This window comes from Mytilus galloprovincialis, chromosome 10 (genome assembly GCF_965363235.1).
Source record: "Mytilus galloprovincialis chromosome 10, xbMytGall1.hap1.1, whole genome shotgun sequence".
Taxonomy (NCBI): domain Eukaryota; kingdom Metazoa; phylum Mollusca; class Bivalvia; order Mytilida; family Mytilidae; genus Mytilus; species Mytilus galloprovincialis.
Genome location: NC_134847.1, coordinates 76787820 through 76806154, shown reverse-complemented (window position 1 = coordinate 76806154; position 18335 = coordinate 76787820). Strand labels below are relative to the sequence as shown.

Genomic DNA, 18335 nt, shown 5'->3' with positions numbered 1-18335 from the left:
TACCAATAAAATAATAAAAATAACGATTGCTCTTGGTTGAAATAATATAATTATGAAAACAGAAATAACTATATATCCCCTGATAAAAAATCACAACATATATGACAGTATTACCTTAAATAATAACATAATAAAAGACATAACAGTGTAACATCAGATGATATGCTATAAACAATATAACGGTAAAACATCAAATAATATAAACACAGCAATCACGATATAATCCCAAATATTAACATAATAGCAGATATACCAGTATAGGTTCAGGAAGAAAATATTGGTAAAATATCGAAAACGACAATAAATTAGATACAAAAATAACAACAGAAATAACGATATAACCTCAAAAAGAACTTAATAACAGGAGGAACGTTATAAACGCAGATCATAACATTATAACAGATATGTAGACATACATGCAGTTTGAAGAGGTTTTCTAAACTTCTTTGCAAAAAAGGCATATAAACAGCACACGACGCGACCTTTATTTCAAAATCCTAGCTGGCAAACAGTGTACAGAGAATGATAAAAGGACGTTAAACATCTCAATAGAATTACACTTGCTTTTTTCACCCCTTTCAAATTGATTAAGCCTATTGCTTATCAGTTCTACAAGATATTAGTATAAATTAAACTATTCATATAGTTTAATACGCAAAGTATATATATATATATGACCGTAGCGATGACATTATATATATTTTTTAGCGTTCTGATTGCTGTCAATTATGTTAACGGTGCAAAAATCTCAACACCCAGTTTAGGAAAACTAGCTTTGCCACCTTAACATTTTGTATTTGCAAATACTGGTTGATGTGGTTAGTAAATGCTCAAACAGATAACAATTCACTTACGAAAATAGCTGGATGTATATTTCATATAAATGATGATTTGAAACAAAAGTTACCTTAATTTCTTTAACTTGTTTCGTGATGCTGATGCATAATTTTGCTAAAAATTATATTTGGTAGATTGCATTTCGTAGCAATGTAACACAAAATGAGAATAAAACTCTCTTAAATGTATTTTAGGGAAAATGAACTATTGGATTATTCTATGACGCCATGCATCTGATACTAGCTGTGGTAAGTTTTTTTCTATAGCATTTCATTCAAGTTCAGAGAAAATACATTGGAAGATTAGATAGCTGACTTACTTTTCATATGAGTTTACTCAGTAAGTGTCCTATAATTTTTAGATCTACTTTATTAACTTCAAAACTGGTCAAAACTATATATATCTTCAGTAGATGTTTCTGCATTCTACCAACGATATTCGAACTGAATTAGTGCGATTGCTTGCCTCTTCCTCATTTACCCGTTACTACTATTCTAATTTACTCTTAAAGTCTGTCAAATTCTTGTTTATGCATTGTTTGCAAATAAAACAAAAACACGAAACTTTCAAAAATAGTCGGGTTAAAAGACATGAGATTTGTTAAACAAACTATGGTAAGCTAAACCCTTTTGCATGTTTTGCAAATAAGTGAATAAAGACATTAATGGTGTGAGTGTATAAATTCTATGAATGTAACCTATATGCACTCATGAGGATGTTTATCTAACAATACTCCCGTATAATTTACTTTTGTCTGAGTTGAATTTAGTTATAGTGATTAAAACAAATGTCTACAAGGTTGAATGTCTCCTTGCATTACAAAAAGACGTATGACTTGATGATTTACTAGTTTCTATGTTACAATGCTAATTCATTCCATTGCGTTTACATTCTATTTTTATGTATAGATATAAGCGGTAAGATTAACATACAAGTTGTCGATTGTATCAAACCACTTATCAAAAAGAATATTCAAGAAGAAAAAGCACAACTGCCTCACGTATTGTTATTATATATTCTTTTTTTATTAATTTTTGTCATGCTGCTACTTCATTCAATGTATACAGTAGATGTCCACCTATTTATTTCACCGCAGCAAATCCAAACATCTTTGGTAAATCTTTGGAAAAGTGTCATTATAACGGTCTTCGCCGTCAAGGATTCAAATGCGTTACTAGAATATTAAACTGAAATTTGTTTTGATAATTCAGTCAGATCATTCAGTTTCAATTTAAATGACTCATTTGTTTAAACATTCAAAATGAATTGAATTATGTCGAATAAAAAAGCTTCTACTCAAAGATGAATTACACAGTTAATATGACTTCAATTACTTTTGATATCGAAAAGGTGTGAAACGTAATAAATACAAACGGAATTCATAGAATTTATGAAATTCAAAAGAAGATGCATAGATTGCAAACTTAATCTTTAGCATATCATAGATGATATGGTTAACATTTTGAATTCAAATGAATTTGCAAATAGAAACATGATGATGTAAAATGAGTGTTAATGGGACAACTCTCTCATTCAAGCCACAATTTGTAAAATTTAATCATTGTAAGTCAAAGTACGACCTTCAACACAAAGCTTTAGCCCAAACCAAACAGCAAGCTATAAAGGGCCCTAAACATGACAGTTTTGAAATGAATTTTTAATTATATATTATTGTCCCTTCTAGAGCCAATATCATGATGAAGAAAGAACATCGCGGTTAATGTATATCGCACACAATTTATCAGAGGTATTTTTTGTTTTATTAGTGTAGGGATACAAAATCGGATACATTTGACACTCAGTAAAAATAAAAGTGTCAACAAAATAAGTATTTCCTACTTTGCAGATAACCCTGTCAAATGATAACTTTTATAGCATTGAACATTAAAAAATAATGATGATAATCAAATCTAAAAATAATAAATTGACATAATTAATAATACAATGTACTAAATCGGTTGACATTGTCAAGTTATGTTAATGTAGAACAATATTATCATGTGTGAGGTTTTTGAAAGTTTCTAAGCATTGCAAAGTTCAAAAACTGTCAACCTTTTTCTAGCTGCACTGTGCAGTTTTTTATTATATTTTTGAACTGTAAAGACACACGGCCTAGATTTGTAATCTTAGTATAAATAAAATTACCGACAACCGAGGTAAATAAGAAAAAGTGGAATTCAATGAATCCTGGCAAAACTAAACGTTTGACTTAATGAATCGATTTAACGACTGGATAACTATTGTCATATTTCTTACCTGATATCTGCATTTGTTGATTTTTTAGAAATTAACCTGTTTACTGAGCTTACTAAACCTCCTACATATATAACAGTTCATTATAGCTCAGTTTTATAGAGGTAGTTATTGCGTTCATACGTTGTAAACGTGCGTGTACAAAGTCAGCTTGCTACCTCGGTCATGTGTTGTTATACACTGTTGTCTTTGTTTGTATGTTTGCAGGTGAGTTAGTGGATGGCATGAATATCGTCTGTCGTACTGTCAAATACGTCCGATTGTTCTATAATTGCATGTGTCACAATTTAAAATATGACTTATAAAATTGAAGATAACTAGGATAAAACATATACATTTAGATTACCAAGCAACTTGAAAGTGTAACCTGCCAGCCAAAAAAACTGCTATTCGAATGATTAAATAAAAATACATTGTTGATTTTATACCTCAAAGAACTTCTATATATTTACTTGATAACAATATTTTATCACAAGCCCTCGTAGAAGGACAAATGCGATACATATTATTTATATTTAGAGAAGATTAACGGTTCGTTTCAGGTTCAATTCTTAAGAATTGAGCACTCAATTACTTATCAATTTTTAATTGATTTATCTTTTTAGAATCTATTCAATATACATTTTAATTAAAACTAGTGATTACATTTGTATCACAAGTTTAGTTAAAATTCATAGTGTTAATGTAATGAATCGGTATCTAATATTATAAGTGCTTGATGTTGATTATAAAATTATGAAGTTACGTTTTTTACGTTATAAATTAAAAACATGCATGAACACATATTTTTTTATATTTTTCAAAAAATGAGCAATGCGATTAAAACTGATATTTCTAAATGGCAAACGATAAAAGAACATGAACTAGATAGAAAGCCTTACATAATAAGGTTCAATTACGGTTAATGTTCTGTTCAATTGAATTCCAATTACATCATATTTTGAATTATCTCCGACCTCTTTAAACCCTTAAATAAACATGTGATGTCTGTACACGATGACAAATCAAGTCATAACCAAATGTAACCAACAAAAGAATGATAACTAACAGCGGGAAACCTGCAGATCTAGGCAACTTACTCCGGTTTCAGTATTGAATTCTATAACAAAAACAACGTATGATACTGATTATTCTGTCATGAACTTTTTCCCTAAGAATGATGCTCCAAAGGGAAATATATGTGTAATCACTTGATACCTTCTTACCTGATAACGTTTAGCTAAAACAAGAAATCAGCTGTCAGACATGAAGAGTGATTTTATCACTTACACCTCAATATGCATGTATTATTATTGACTGCAAATTGATCCTTGTGACAGCAATTGGGATCTTTCGGGATAAAAATGTTTCTTGATGAACGTGTGCTTTTTAGAAGTATTATATCTTTTTGTGATTTTTGTACATATTATAATTGTGTAAATGAAAACTTTTAATCAACAAAAAGAAAACCTCCTGTCTTGCAATCAACCTTATTACGAGTATATGAACATGGTGTGTTAACATTTATAGCTAACTGAGAAAGCTAATAACAGTCTGATCTATAATAGTTGAATTTTCTATTAAAATTGATTGATATGGTCTAGCTTTAAACCAATTTTGTTTTCAAAGGTGTCTGCTTTGTTTAACAAAAACGCAGTAACCTTTATAACACTGCATTGATATTTAAGGATTATCAGTTATAGCTTTTCTGTACTTGATTTGCTTATACCAGGCCTACATTTATTTGAGTGATTCTCCTAACAGCATGATGTCTGTATTTCTAGTCAATGATATTAATTAATAATGATAACTCATTATTGACAACAGTATTACAATTGTGTACGTAATACGGAATTTCTTCTATAAATTTACACTCGAATAAAAAACTAGTAGAGGCTTTATAAATTACGACGTTGAAAAGCATTGATTACTTATAATTCAGAAAGATTTTCAGGTAAAACTACTTAGGCAAATCTTAGTATTTAAAGAATACAAATCAGCACTTAAAATTAATAAAAAAGGATACATGCTCAATTGTTTACACACAGATACACAAAGTAAACAATTCATTTACGGTGTCAATGTTAAAGTCTGTCATATGTATGAGGCTATTTCCACAAACCTGAGCACTACAAAAGCAAATTCAAATGCCAGGCAATATCATACTAAATCGTCTTAACTATTGTGTTTATACAATATTGATATTTGTTTTTGATTCCAATTTCGTAAAGTGCAAATCTAGTAACATGATTAAGTACATAAATACAGTAGGTTACCAAATCGCAAACAGAAACCGAGGGAAATAATTTTAAACTTACGTATAAGTATAACAAACACGAGTAAACTTTTTTTGCTCATGGTTCTTGAATGAAACCACATGGCAGAATATCCTTCCTATACTTGTAATTGATGGGATTATTTTCAATCATCAAAAGTTTATGGCACAACTTATTACATATCCGTCTATATTTTATGTAATTAACACTATTTACTGCTATTTTGGAATTGCCAAAGGTTACGTAGTTTTTGCAGACTGGTTATGATCGCCTTTTCAGTTAATACGTTGGATGTCAATTGATTGACACATTAATCCGGACACTGTTATTTGCTTTGTTTTACGAGGCTATGAAGTTGTTGAGCAGTCACACATCTTTCATCCGCATTCTTTGAGTTGCTGTTCCAAGTGAGGAGACTGTTAAACAGTCATTGTTGTTGGTCCATATCTGTCATCGATTTTGCTTTTTTTTGGTGTTAATCATACTACTTGTTTTTATTAACTTGTTTCAAAAGTGTCATACTGGATAAATTTAAAGTGGACTGTACTGTATGAGTTTTTATTTGGGGGGATAGCTATTCCATGTATATATTTGTTACAATATTTACTTAATAATTATTTCGTGACTTGCGAGTGAGGTTCTAGGGAAACGCGTCTTGTTGAAATTCACATGTCTTAACTCGTGAATAGTCGTCTAATGTGAAAAGGTAACTAAACAGTTATTGTTCTGTGAATATACGTTTGTCATTTGTAGTAAATCCTTCTTGGATTCGAGCGTCACTGATAATTTTTTTTTATAGACGATACACGCATCAGGCGCAATACTATATGTTAATTATAGGATCTATGATGAGTTTATTTGTTAAGCAGTACAGTAAGAAATGAAAAAAGTAACGGAATATTATTAATGATATTTAATTTTAAGGCATTGTTTTTACTTTTTTATTTTGTCATAAACATAAGCTTATATGAATTCACCTTTCGATTCATGAACAAGCTTCAATAAAATCGAGATCTTGGAGGTTTGAAATATTTTTTCATTAATTACACTATTTAAACAAACATAATAATGCAAATTGATATGCGTATTTTTCTGACCGGTTTATTTCAATTTATACGTCTCCCCGACGGAGAACTACAGGAAATGTTGTTTGCACTAAATACATTTTATATTAGATCATTTTAATTGGTATTGGAATCAGATATTTTACCCAGTTTCACTCCTTTTATCGGTATGTTGTCTATAAGGTACATGTATGCTTTCATCATCATTAATAGGTATTTTAACTGTTCATTGATAAACAAATCAGATAGATGTATCGATTTCGTTTTTAAAAGATCTTTAGATTTTTCCTTCGGGATTGTTGTCTTCGCCGTTACCTATTGAAGTGACATTGTATATGTGTTATATCACTTGCCAAGTTTTTGGGTTTTGTTTTTTTGTATTTTTTGTTTTTTTTTTTTTTTGTCTTAAAAAACTAAAAAAATGACAATATATTAACAGCAATATTGGTCGATTCGTAGATTTAGACATTCTAGTTTTACAGCAGAATTTATTCGAAACAATTTATCATAAAAGAGTCGGTTTTGGATCCCTATTGTAAGCTATGGTTCTGATATACAGTGTTCAAATATCGCAAATTGTGATATTTGCCCATGCCCGTATGAATGCTTTGAATTTTGATGACCGTTCTATATGTACTACTGATAAAATATTAAGTAAAAAATTTCGTAACAACACATTAAACGTATCACTAGACAGGAATTCAGCCAATTGACGTTTACAGTGCACACAATTGATACGTCCATTTTCTAGGAGATTAGAGTTCTGTTTCAAAAATATCGTAACACAAGGGTTTTTCTACTCCCGGGCATAGACTGCATACGCTACATTTGGCACAATACTTTTTGAAATTTATAGTCATGAAATATCTTCATTTTTGTATCTCATTTTGCCTTTGAACTTATGTTTTGATTGTTTACAAACACAAGACTGTTTTCAAAGTTTAAATCCTTTTTGATCTGAAGTTAACTTTAGCTTTCAAAATTTATTTTTTTTTGTACTGAAAATGATTTATAGGATTTAAAAAAAAATGGATAATTTAGATAGGCTTTATAGTAGAATTGTTTGATATTATTCTCGTTCATTGATATTTTGAACCTTGCTCTGTTTTAAATTTTTTAATTTCGTAAAATTGAAGTTAATCATTTAACAAACTAAGACAGAGATTTGAATTCATTGAGGAAGTGGCATACTGATAGTTTAAACAATGCCCGCGCAAGACAACATTTATTTTAAAGTACAACTAACTCAAGATGTTTTTCAGATTGTCTAATTTATATATCCTGTTTTTATTTCTTCAAGTGCCTCTTTGTTTAAATGTAGAATAAACCCAGTGGAATTCTGTCATATCAAGCTTCAGGATAAAGTCGAGACTGAAGTGCCAACAGTTTAAATTATATTGAACAGATTCACAAATTAAGTAAATCAAATTTTGATAGATGATGCTGTGTTATAATTGCGATGGTAGCTGCAGTTTATATTTTCTTGACAAATAATGTCTGGTAATTATTAGCAACATGACTCTATCATTTATCAGGTAATTTCTGATGGAAATGAACTTTAAGGAACACTTTTAATTATGACACCCCGCCATTTATATTTTTTTTATTTCTTTGATTAAAGGAGGAAAGCGAATTATACTATATTCTTCATTTTCAAATCATTTCGACAACCATAGGATTATAATTCCTAAAGAATAGGTTATGTTTCTAAAAAAAATATCTATTTTGTTTTGTGTCCCACACAAATGTCTCTCATAGTAATTTGAAGACGAATACTATATTAAATTTTATGATTTCTGTTTAAGTATTGGATAATCTTGAAGAAATGTTGTAAATTCTTTTATTTTTAAATCAATGAAAGTTCTACCGTCAATAAGATCAACTTTCTGATCATACTTTAGAAAAGTTCTATTTCTTGAGGAAATCTTGAGTAGTCGTGTATGTTTTAACTGTTAGGCAAATTTTTGATAAAATGTAAACCTGGTATATAAAAATATAAACATTTACTATGTCGATAACAAAAACCATGTCACGAACTGGTCATCATATATGATATCACCGTACAACTAACATAATTTTGTTTAAATCGTGCTTGTACTAATGTCTTTGCTATCTTTGGAACGTTTTAAGGTTGATTCATGACATACCGCCATCTTGGATTGTACAATCGCAGTACACAATCGGTCAATTAAGGGGAGAGAATTCTTTTTTTTAATAAATAGGACTGATAGTGAAATTTTGCATTTTTATTTTATTTTTCTCAAATCATATTATTAAACCTATTTTCTTACAATTTCTTTTAAAATTTTATTTTTTTTTTCTCTTTTTGTTGTTGTAAAATGCAAATATAATTTCTAAATTTAAATTTGTGTTTCATAGATTTTAAAAGACATTGTGTTCAAATTTCAAGTTCAAAAGTAACGATAACGATCAATTCAGATAACAAAATTGTACATATTGTTCTTGCATTGATATAGTGTACAGTATCATTGAAATATTGAAAACAATAATTTAACATTTTTCGATCCAACTTTTCCAAGTCAGAAAAATGGCAGTTATTATTTTATAGTTTGTTTCAGTGTGGGTTGCATTGTCGTTTGTTTTTGTTGCACTTTAATTTTTCTGATGTTTCGTTGATTTTCGCGGTTTTAGTTTGTAATCCCGATTTGTTTTCTCTCAATCGATTTATGTCTTTCGAATAGCGGTATACGACTTTTGCCGTTTTGTGCATTCACATGGGGGATAAGATTTAATGCAAACTTTTACACCAATTTGAATTGAACATGTATTCAAAGAACTGTACATGAAGACGAAATAGTTGATGAAATATCAACATTGTATACTAAATATCAAACTATTTCAATTAATATGAACTTGACATGTACGTAATTAAACAGTGCATGTAGATAGAGTGGTTGATGAATTAATAGTATTTTTTTTAAAAGTCAAACTATTCTAATCAATTTGAACTCGACATGTACGTGCAGAACAGTACATGACGACGTAATAGCGGTTAATGTGGCTGATAGATAACTGTATTGTATATATATAGTCAAATTCTTTTCAATTAAGGTCTTCTTCATGTTTATAATAGATGTTTACGATACTGTTGAGAATTGAAGGATTTACTACAAATGAGAAACGTATCTTTACAGAACAATAACTGTTTATTTACTTTTTCACATTAGACGACTATTCACGAGTTAAGACATGTGAATTTTAACAAGACGCGTTTCCCTAGAACCTCCCTCGCAAGTCACGTAATAATTATTAAGTAAATATTGTAACAAATATATACATGGAATAGCTGTCCCAAACATGAGCTGTTCTACATTTTGCAAATACTGCAATTTCGGACACCTGTTTAATTTACCAAAAATGTTAAAGCCTCACAGTCCTGTTTATTTACTTTTTCTTTCTAGACTGAAAGCTTTCTTGAAAATGACAGTTTTTGTCCGACTCGCTTAAATGACGTGCAAAACCTCAGCTTTATATGAATTTGTTTCAGTTTCAATGTAACGATGCCTTTCAGGAGATATAGGAACACATCATTACCAGACATTTTATCTTGGACTTTATTCAACGTAGCATCATACTTGCATTAATTTAATCTGTGTTTCTGTCATTGTATTAATGATATTCTGCCTTTCGCATGCATATCAGCTCGTAGTTTTAATTTATCAATGTCATGTAAAATGTAAACTTATCAGATTTATTGATTTTGATTGAGGCATTTGAAGATACTATAATGTTTAATAGCATTAATGGTTCAGAAAAAATATGACATGAATTCTAGCTTACATTATATAGGCTTACAATCAAGGATGCTTGGAATATGATTTAGTATACAAGACGTGTATTTAGGTTGCTCTAATTAAGGTGACTTCCGACACTAAGGGAGATAACAACATTTTACTGATGTAAAACTGGTTCCCGTTTAAAAATTTAGGATATATCGCCTGTATATCTAGGTCACGGTAACAGTTCCGATGTCGTCTGTTGACGACGTGTGTAAACAACTTCCAAGTTACAGCTCATCGCTCAGAAGAAAGGAAGGTTTATCACAAAGGATAAATGCATGCGTTCTTTAAAAATAAAGAATATGAATAGCTTCAGCCTGAAAGTTCACACAGTCTTAAATGATTCTCAACTTATAATATCATAAAGTTTTTGGAAGTTGGAGAAATTCGGCGTCCGATCACAAACAGTGATGTTTTGTTTGACGAAACCTGGAAAGAAGGTCGACGGCTAGCTCTGGTTGATCACCTAGCGCAGAATATGTTCGTTAAGATGTAAAACTGTCCCCTGCGGATACTGTCTGTGAACGGAAATACGACCTTCAAGGCTTGTACCAGGAGGTGGAGGCCGTGGAGCATTTTGTCCATACCATATCGTTGTATGCAGTGCATGTAACCTGCATATCATGTGTGACAGTGTAGGAACGAAGGGGAAAATGGGACTGGTGAATTTTTTATCAATTCAAAAGCTGCACATGGTAAGAGAGTTCAATTTTCTCTTTATTATATATTCTCTTTACACATTTTACTGGTTGGAGAAGGTGTATGGTTTCATGTCTTGAATAAATGAACCTGCCCCACACCTCTCTTTTTCTTTCTTTAATTCCCCTCTATTATGGTCTGGGGTTTATGTGGTTTGAGGGTAAAAAGCTTTATTTTGAGGGGAAGTGCTGCCCAAATTTTTTATGAAGCTGGACTTAGTAATTTTTCTGGAATTTTGCCCCTGAAAGTTATTTATCATTTTTACAATGAACACAAATACATCTATACATAAGGGGCTTTTTAGTTTTGCATCCAAAAGGAGAGGATTATTTTGTAAATACTTATTTGGTAGCAATTATATAACCATACATAAAATTAGAATTGAAAAAGTAAACAATTGCAGTCACAATGATTCATTTAGTCACAAAAATAATGTTTTACAAACTCAAAATATTAGTTTTCTTTATTTTATAATCAGAATTTTCATATTAAGTCATCTTTTGCATGTGATCAGAGACCAAGTGGTCTGATACCTTACATATTTAGTCATTTAAAAACACCTAGAATGATGTGTAGAATGCAGGATAATGCATGAAGGCAAAAAAGAAAATTAAGAAGGGGGCACCCATTCTCATTCCACATTATTAGAAATAAATGTGAGTCTGTGATCTATAAGAATAAAGGTAAACATGAATTCACAATCATATTAAATAAATATAAATTGAAAAAATCAGTTGTATATTCCAAATGAAATTATGAACTCAAGTCTAAATAGTTTATAGTTTATCTAATTAACCAATACATGTGCAAACTGACATTTCATATCATATTTTTCAGGAATGATACATGCAGGAATTTGTGCCACACATTTCAATAATTTCCTTAATGGATTGAATGTACTTTCTGTGAATTCATCAGCCATACTTAAAGAAAAGGAGAATTAAACTGGAAAGAAAATATTTGCAGTTGCAAAAGAATCATGTAAATAAAGTCAAAAGAAGAAACAGTTTTAAACATGGTTAATTTAATGAATAATTAGAAGGTAATTAAACCTTTAGTCATATAAGTATTTTTATGATAATTTTCCTAAGTAGTTATATAAAGTATAACGAGGACCATAATTATATTCATATTTGCACTTAAGCAGTCATAAAAATGAATTAACAGATCTTGGTAATAATTTCAAGTTGAGGTTCAATATTTCAAATCAATTTTGTGGTAAAGCATTGTTATATATACTTGAAGACTTTCATGTATAGAACATGACAGAATTTGTTTCAGCAAAAATATTGAACTAGAATTAGTTACATTTGTATTTATTAAATGAAATCTATATTAATGTATAATTTCTCAACAAATTTAATGAAACCTATTTGGTTTTGAAAGCTTTTATACATATTATTATTACAAATTTCATTGTTAACAGCCTAAGTTTCCAGTTAATTTTAAATGTATTAAATATGTTTTAGCTATAGTATTTGAACACTGCATGCACTTTCATTTATATATATTTGTTATCACTTTTTTTCATTAGGTTGAAGCTAGTTTTGTTGCAGAATTGCAAATGTTTGGTACTGGTTGAAACTATGAGAGTAATACAGGTAAATTTAAAGAATTTAGACTTTAACTTTATTAATAGAAAAGATATTCCCAAATGTCAAGGTGAACGTGGACATTGTAGATTCTAAACACCCATGTGAAAGCAACAGTCTTCTATGGTGAGAGGATGCATACTTAGCATTAATGCTCTTGTTATTATATGGAATATGGCTTTTTTTATCATTATTTTCACTATTTTGATATTCAACAACCAACATTGATAACAAGTAATATAAAACTCTCACTTTTTATGAATCCTATATCATATTAATTTACTTATTTAATTTTTGTTATATTTGTTATCAATTGTAGGTCTCATGGTTATCATTTAACAGCAGGTTATTAGCAGCAGTTTTGTAGAAAAATGAAGGATGACTGTCAATGGTAAATACATACATTTTAGGATAATTACATGTAGTTAATACCTTTGAAAACTTAGGTTTCTTTTGAGACTTTTTAATCTGATAATGGTGTTTTGCAGGCATTTATAACATTTCTTTTTGGACAATATATTTAGTAGACTCAACTATAAAATGTATGATCATGTAAACTTGTACACAGATGTCACTGACCTACATTTTCCACTTCACTGACTTTGGTTACATTAAACATCTAATTTCATATACAACAAATGTATATCTCAGCAACTAAAAAGTGTCAGATCATGCAAACTTATATATACACTCTCAGAGTCTCAGTTACTCAGCTTCCAGGCAAAAGAAGGTCACAGTGATCCACATTTTACTCTATTGATTTGTACTTTATTTTATAGTTTAAATACAAAGTATATTATCAAGACTGCCACTGGTTCTTATGTGCCACAATTCTGACAGTGAAGATAACTATGTGATGTAGATAACTTATGTTTATTTCAAACTTGGTCACATGCTGTATATGTAAATTTTTACCAAAAAGAACAGTTCAACTGTATTGATTTAAGGTATATGGTAAAGGTGACACCTATTAAATATACATGTATACCTTGAATTTGCATTGGACCCTATAATGCTCCCTATGTCATTTATATTGTCAATTATTGCATTCCAAATTGCCATTGTACACAAAACAAAAACCACTAAAATGGATGGCCATCATATGCAAAAGCAATATAAAATGCATACCCATCAGCTGACCTAATTATTGCAATCACTTCAAAAACCTGGCCATATATCATATTATAAAACTCTTAATGAGTACCTTTGTTAGTCAGGTATAATATAATCTTTTTAAATTGATGTTGTAATGCATGATTGGATTAATTTTGCACTCACTGAAATATTATATAGATTTAGTAGTTCATTAGTATATATTACACCTTTTCATTACAAATAAATAAATTAAACTTTCAGATAAATGCAGCAATAGAATGTTTCCCTGGAAAATTTACGCAGAAAATTTGGGAAAGTAGGAATAAAAAATTAGAGAGGCAAACAGATAACCAGAAAACAAAGATTTTAAAAGAAAAGAATTGCCACTAATAGTAATATGATATATCTGACTGGGAGCAACATGTACTATTCAATATGGAAGGATTGACAATTTTGACTGAGAACAAAGTGAACTCTAATACTGCTATGACTATCAATAAGTACTTGACTGAATCAGAGGAGTAAACTATTTACATATTTGTAAATATAACAGTTATATGTTTGCTTGATTATTGAGGCATTCAAAATAAAGAAAGTTGAAAAACCTTTGAAAAGTTATTATTTCATCATTTTTTGGTTATGTTACTATGACAACTGAAATATAAAATGTATTATCATTATGCTTCATCAAACTTAAATCATTAACTGAGGAAAAGGTGACAAAGTCTTTTTAATCCATTTACTTGTATGACTGTTACCTATGAATCGATAATTTAAAAAAAAATTATATTTGGTGATTTTCGCTAACTTCTGAGTAATTTATTTTGCTCATTTAAGACCATAGTAATGCTAATATAAGCTGCATTACAATGTATCATAGTATTTGTTTACATTTACATAGAAGCCATGTGTTGTTGCTCTGAAATCATGGTATTTGATCTGCCATTGTCTGTTAGGTTGTTAATCTTGCACATCAGAACAATGCAAAAACTTGAATTTTCCAACTTCATGTCCTGTTGCCATGGTAACCGTTGTTCATAGAAACCAAAAAATTGTTCTCATTTGATTGCCTTGTGAAACTGTATTGTTCTGTGTTAGTTTAACAAAGGATATGACAACATATGTCACACTTTGATCACCGATGATGAAAGATATACAAAAAACTGCTGTTGATCATGGTTTCGTTAGGGGTCACAAAAACGTTTTTCGGGCAAAAAATAGTCTGGTGACCCATATTTTTTTTGATTTCTTTTTAAAGCTCATTGTTATGACCATCTTATGTCAAATTTAAAAAAATATTCATTGGACCATTTTTTTGGAAATTTAAGAAAAATAGAAATTTTTAACAAATCTGTGTTTTTTTTTGTGGAGCAGTGTTGATGAAATTAGAGCCGAAATCAATGAAAATGAATAAAACTGCCATTATTTGTGTTTTTTTTTACATTTTAAATAATAATTTTGTAATAAATGAAGAACAAACCTTTCAAAATACTTTCAAAGGCTTAAAAAAATCCAGAGTTTCTACATCAGGTATGTATTTATGCATACACGTGATGTACCAACTTTGGTGACCGTTACCATGGAAACGAGTCTGGTGACATACTATTTTTAACTCAAATTTTCATAGAGGCCATTGCATAGTATATGTATGCAAATTTTAAGAAAAATTCAATGGTGAAAAAAAATTTGCTATATCTGTAGGGATCCACCTTAAACCAGTAATAGAAAGTCAGAACAAGAAACCCCAATTTTGATAAGACTTTTTAAAGGTATCATTGTGATGAATACTAAGCATGTAACATTTTTTAAATTACGTTGCATTGTTCTTTACTTCTTTTTAAAATAACGTATTTAAATGTCGATTAAATAACAACACTAATATCTTGACTTGTTACATAATCATATAAATATTGAAGTGGATAACACGTTCAGTGTTATTTAGACTACATATCTGTTGGTTTTATCAGATTAAGTAAGACTGTATCTGCCGTACAGGTACAATAAAGTATATGTTATTGGGCAGTTGTACAAATTTAATTGAAATTGTGCACGCAATTCAACATTTTTAACTGCATCTGAATATGAAAAAAAATGATAGAGGTACAATTCTAACTAATCTATCAAGTATACAATGAATTACAAATATATAGAATGTACATAAAGAGCGAAAATTGGAGCTAGGTTAAGCAAGATATTGGTAATTTAGTAAGAGGAACTCAATAACTAACGTTCAAGATAAACAGGACTAGAAATGTCCCTTTACTGTGATTGTAAATAAGAAGTTACTACAACCTTATACGAATTAAGCTGAATGCGTTGAACGTCGACCCAATGATAACGTGTTCATGAAGCTATGGAAGTATTCAACAAATGTTATCAACTGGGTATCAACCTATTCAAGATTATACATACGTTTAAATCTATTCCCATCCTACTCTGAAATCTTTATTAGGAAGTCATTACCATTTTTAAATCTTGAATTGATTTTCAATAATTAATTATCTGCATTTTTTTTATTATTCAAATATAAATCTAAGATTTCTTAATCGAGTCGAAATATTGTTCAATATTATGCAGAATTACACGGTCGGCCATTCAAGATAATATGGAGATATGGTGACTATAAATCTATTGACCAAAAAACACAGGGACGAGAATGTTAACCATTGATCGTGTGGTCTTCAACAATGATAATATCACGTTTATAACTTTACAGGCCTGGTTTAAACAAATATTTAGAGATCAATGACATCGACTCAATTACAGTCTACTGTCTTGTGCCGATACAGAACCTGGGAGAGATGAACATCTGTATGGGGTTCCATTCATGATAGTTAGTATCGAAGTCTTAAATGGGATCCATGTTAGAATAGGTTAGACGTAAAATGTTTTAACTGTAATATACCTGAAGAAAAGATTTAATTTTGACATAATATTTTACTAGATAAAGGTGAACTTAATTTTACGTGTTTAACAATGAGTGTTTAATATCTAGATAATTACTCAATTAACTGAAAAATGATTTATAAAGTTATTCGTTTTCTACGTACTATATCAAAAAACAGCAATGGACTTTTTTTGCGTAAAATGATTACACGCAACTCGACTTGACGATCAGTTATTTTGTTATAAAATGACGAATGCAGTAAATTAACTGCTTATCCAAAATAAAACTCTCTGACATAAATAAAACATTCTTGAAATATTGAAGCATAGTCGTTTTGGTCTGACCTTTCAACGGATATGAAGCTTAGTAGTGTTCTAACAGTAAAGATATCTGAGTGTACCTTTACAAACACTGAAGAAAATAAAAGGTTTTTTTTTTTCTTTTTTTTTAATTATGACGGTCCAAAAAACCAAATAAAGGTAAAAACTAAATAAAAACAAGCCGCTTTCTATTAGCTATACAAGTAAACGTAGTTTACTTAAATATCTTTTTTCACTTTTAGTTACACAATTGTGGAGCAAAATCAGCTTACTTGTTAAATTGATACCTACAAAATGTCTAATTGCCTGGGTGTTCTGTCTTCTTTTATAAACTTGTTTCTGAATTTTTTTAATCAAGGATATCATTTTTTAAATTTCACACCAAAAGGAAGATACTGACCCAGTAAACAATCCAACGTTGAAATTACGTTGTGACAACGTAATACTATCGTTGTGACAACGTAGTAAAATTACGTTGGTACAACGTCATTTTGTGAACTCCAAGGCACGTGCTGACAACCATCCACACAACGTTGGCACAGCGTAATTTGTGACGTAATTTATTACCATCATAAAACGTTGTAACAACGTCACAGCACAACTATAAATGTCCCTTGTCCTCTTCTAATTGATAGAATCAATGCAATTCCATTGAAGAAGTATGTAAACAGGGTCTTTATTTTTTCTCTTGACCCGTTTTAAGTTGTAAATTTTTCTTTGTGGGAAAGATGGACAGATATGTACTCTATTTCCAAACTGCCAGCTGTATATGAAATTGTCAAAAAGTTTGTTTTTTTAATCTTTTTTTGGCAGGTTTCAGTGTGAAATGTATAAATATCTAGTTTTCCCAAAAATAGTTGTTTAAGGTTTATAAAGTCTTAAGTTTTTAACTTTTGCAATACTGAAATACAAGAATTACACATTTCCATTTAACAAATGCAACTTTTCTTTCTTTTAACACATAATACTTTTCAAAAAAAGGAGATTGTGTATGATGGGCAATAAGACAACCCTCTATCCTAAAATCAAATATTGATGATGTTAGCAATTATAGGTACATGTACAGCCTTCAACATGACATCTTGGTACATGCTTCAAATTCTGAATGTTTAGTGTTTCAGTGGCCTAGAATATAGATTTCACTATGATGGCGGAAATTCTAGAATGTAGGTTTCACTTTGACGACGGAAAACCATTTTTAATGAATTATTCAGAACTACAACAAACTACAACATTTACCTTTATATTTACTGAAAATTCATTCAGCTGGATTCACTACACGATTACAAGCTAGGAAAATTGGCCCAAAATCTGACTGTCTAATTTATAAATATATATATTCTACACAATTCATACACACTTCTAAAAATATCCCAAATGAAGAAAATACCTGAAATTCAATTCAACTAACTATTGCTTTTTTTCCATTGACCAACTAGAGATAATATAAAAAAGAAGATGTGGTATGATTGCCAATGAGACAACTGTCCACAAGAGACCAAAATGATAGACCCATCCAAAAGTTAAGTCTTC

At 29.9% G+C, this 18335-nt stretch overlaps 2 long non-coding RNA genes across 4 annotated transcripts in view; both read left to right on the top strand.

Moving 5' to 3' along the window:
* LOC143048426 (uncharacterized) overlaps positions 1-18335 on the top strand; it is a 314127-nt gene that overhangs the window by 207697 nt on the left and 88095 nt on the right. For 2 of the 3 annotated variants that reach the window (XR_012969824.1, XR_012969822.1), the window contains one exon: positions 1032-1089. This is a non-coding gene — a long non-coding RNA (uncharacterized LOC143048426). The remainder of the gene's footprint in view (positions 1-1031; positions 1090-18335) is intronic. The other variant, XR_012969823.1, reaches the window with a different exon arrangement.
* On the top strand, positions 11339-14168 carry LOC143049354 (uncharacterized). The gene is made up of 4 exons (XR_012970192.1): positions 11339-11950; positions 12443-12509; positions 12820-12891; positions 13857-14168. It is a non-coding gene; the product is annotated as an uncharacterized LOC143049354 (long non-coding RNA).